Below are 3700 nucleotides of genomic sequence, written 5' to 3'. Positions count from 1 at the left end.
GGGCCGGGGCGCCCCGGGGGGGCTGCGCGGGGGGAAGGAAGATGGGCAGCCCGGGGTACTGCAAGGATGACTGGCACTCGTCGACAACGTTCGATTGATGGGCGATACGATTGTCAAGAGCGCGCGTGTTCTAAAATAGACGAATAATAAACTGATGAAAACAAATAGGGGAAATTTTGTGGGCACGTGTCGTGCTCATGTGTGTGAGGTTTCTCCTGCGACCGTCATCGTCATACGCCTGTTTTTGATCATTCAGTCGACATTCAGTAGAGCTTGGCGGCGAAGAACACGGAAACGGCCTTATATTGATCGGCGGCAGCCTCACCAACTGAAACCGGTAGCCTCCACCCTGTTGCGGATGTTTGCATGTTCGCCGCCCGCACCCATGCAGCGACGAGCCCCTCCAGCCAGACGCCCCCGACTTAGCACTTAAGTAACCCTTAGAAATTGGTTACCGTCCTAACTTTTTAACTTGTGAGTGAAAACGTTAAGTTTTACAACACATTGTTTGCCGGGTCGAGGTCTGACATGCGATTAAAACGGCGTTTCTAGCAGCATCCCATAAACTGAACCTTTTCGTGCATTTTTATTATTAGTTACGTTAGGTAGACGCGTTACGTAAACGGACCCCTTCCTTCGGCTGGCCCCTCCACGCCGCACAGGCTCTGTCCCGCTGCATGGGAGCCTTAAGCCCGCGCCTACCCGCCTCGAGCCATTGACATGCCAGCCATGGCGAGGGAAAGCCCAGCGCAGCGCCGCCGCGCACCCCGCGCACTGGCGCCGGATGCGACGAACTTCAACCCTTCCGCGGAAGAGGAACAGGAAACGCTCGCGGTCCGGCCGGCGTGGATGCGGCTGCGCCGAGCTGCGCCGCGCTCCTCCCCCACGCACATGTTTACGTTCGCCGAGAGCACAGCTGCCCCGATCACCATCCGCGGTGGCGAACTGAACCGAGACGGACCCCCTTCCCTATCCATGATATCGCTTTGCCGTCGCGCACGTTGTTTTTTTCACGCAGTTTTATTGCTCACCCCAGTGCAGACCGCGTGCGCGTCGAGTGGCGATAAGCGATTGATGATTGCCGCCCATTGGCATGTCGAGATTCAATCACAACGGATCGCTAATTAATTTTGTTGTGTTTCAGCCTAATTTTTGCGGCTACAAATGAATAAACAGCGGCCGCGCCGACACGAGTCAGTCATGTCGAGTTTATTTCGAGATTTTTTTTTTAGAATTTATTTTATACTCGTTTCAAGTCATAAGAATAGCGTGCAGCAGCATTCGGAGACAAGGCTAGGAGAAAAACAAGCAGCCTCCAACTAAGAAAAAGGGAGTAAAAAGTGGTATGGTGAAGAGAGTTCAGAGTGTCCGTCCCGTCCGGCCGTCGCTGATTGTGGTGAGTCAGCTGTGCAGGTTGGCCAGGCCGCGGGCCGCCCGCGCCGCGCGTCACTGACAGTCACTGACCTACCGCTCCGCAGCCCTGCTCGCCCTGCTGCCCGCACCTGACCCGGTGAGCAGTGAGCCGCGCAAGCCGCGCAAGCCCCGCGCCCGAGGCGGGGTGGCGCGGGGCCGGGTGGGGGCGGGGCGAGGCGGGCGGGCGCGAGCACACCCCGCGACACACACCCACCCCAGGTCGGGTCATCATCAAGGAGGCGGCTCAGATTCGCGAACCCTATCTTTAGCGTGAGCTGGGCGCTGTCCCACGCACTCAGGTATTTGCGGTCGTTTTGCAGAAGGGTACTTCACCCCATTGTGCACATCGGGGACCACGTGGTGGGGTGGGGCTGGGTGGGGTGGGGCGTGGTGCGGCGGGGTGGTGCCCGCGCTAATGGGGCATCGAGTGTCTCGTTTGTTGTCGCATGTCGCTTTGCTGTGCGCGGATCGCCGTGTGGCGCCGGCGCCGCGGCGCCGCCGCGTGGCGAGGCGTGAAGTGACGTCACGCGGACGGGCCGGGCGGGGCGGGGCGGGGTGTGCAGTTTGGAGGAGCGGGCAAAACTGAGAGTGCAGTGGTCTGCAGAGCTATTTTAAGTTTATTTTCCAAGCTTATCTCATCGGACCAAGCGCGTGCCCCGCTTGCCCCCACTCGGAATGTTTTAAAGAAAGATGCCACGAGTCGGACCCACCCCGCGAGCTGCTGCCGCCGAGGCTGTGCGCGCTTCTCCTCTACCCTGTTCCACTTTCTCTAAACAGATGAGGCAGTGGCACAATCAGCTGTTCAAGTCCATTTACTCCGAGCGCAAGGCCGTCGGCGCCCACTATTTTTAGCCCCCGTAACCCGAGGAGGTCGTCCACGCGGTGCGTGCAGCCTGCCTATTGTCTTGCCGAAATAAACAGTACAAAAATGGAGGAAAATGATAGACATGTGTGTGATCCGGTGCCGACCGGCACGAAAACAGAGCTCTCCGAGAGGCGGCCGACTTTGGACCTTTGTGACAACAAGATACAGGCAGAGCGGCTGCCGCGGCCCCGGCCGGCCGCCCCAATGGACCGTGGAGCGGGGCGAGGCGGGGCAGGGCGGAACAGGGCCTGGGGCCGGCCGGGAAGGGCGCGGGCGCGCGCGCGGGCAGGACACCACTACCCACCAGGATGACCAGCGAAAGTTTTGCTTGAGACTCGATCCAACGATCGGAGACGTTGGGGACCGCCCTGCCTGCTGCCCTCGCTGCTGCATTCTGCCTCTACTCCCACCAAGTCCCATCCGAAGGCGAGGGGCGGGACGCGGAGATTACAAGGGTGCCTGACTTCTGCCCGGCCCCCGGCTGGGCCGCCGCGGGGGTGAGTGACTCTGCGCGCCCTCCCCCGCCCGCGGGTCCTCCGCCCTGCTTCCGCGCCCGCGCCCCCTCTCCCCGGAGGTGCAGCGGGGCGCGTTGGCCCCGCCGCGCCGCGGGCAGCGCCCCGCAGCGCCCCGCAGGCCCCCCTCCCCTCTGCAGGCTCTAATAAGCCGGCAGACTGACGGGAGTTATCTGCTTGTTTGACTGCCCTGGGCGACATTATTCTTACGCACCAGACACACAGACACACATTGTTGGAGAGAAGCATGACCGGCGAGCACGATTGACGTGTTCGCCTAATCAGGGGAGGAGGGGGAGGGAGGGGGAGGCCGGAGGGGGAGAGAGGAGCGCCGGGGATGCCCTCCCGTAGCGGGACCAGAGGGGTACAAAACACAAGACAACAGAATGTCGACTAGAACAAGTGACGCATTGCAACGATAAATATATATCGTTGATAAAGCCATATATTGTTACAACCGCTCTGGTGACCCCCAAGGGAGACCCCTCCCTCACCTCACAGGGTAACCCGACTCTTAGGATGACTCTATAGAAAGATCCCAGTAGTAAGATCCCATACGATGACCCCATACAATGACCCCCATTAAAATGACTCTATGGATCACTCACTATGGGGTCACCGTATGGGATCACACTTATGCCCATTTGCCAGCCCGCTCCGCCGCGCCGGAGAGGCGCGAGGGCCTACCCTTTTCTGAGCTGTGACCGGTGACCGCGGAACCGCCCCCGCCCTGTCACCCGTTACGACTAGAATACTGGAGCTCTAAACACCTGCACGTCTGAGGCGTAATACTTCAAATAAATCACAGCCTCGATCTTAACATTGAAAAACGTATAGTAGTTGCTGTGCAAAGCGCCAGAGCAACAAAAAATTATAATAAAATATAAATTATAGCAACGACAAATAGCGA

This window comes from Frankliniella occidentalis, unplaced genomic scaffold (genome assembly GCF_000697945.3).
Source record: "Frankliniella occidentalis isolate FOCC.00 unplaced genomic scaffold, Focc_3.1 Scaffold300, whole genome shotgun sequence".
In the NCBI taxonomy this organism is placed as follows: domain Eukaryota; kingdom Metazoa; phylum Arthropoda; class Insecta; order Thysanoptera; family Thripidae; genus Frankliniella; species Frankliniella occidentalis.
The sequence above is the reverse complement of the archived record's forward strand: the minus strand, read 5'-3'. Positions refer to the sequence as shown.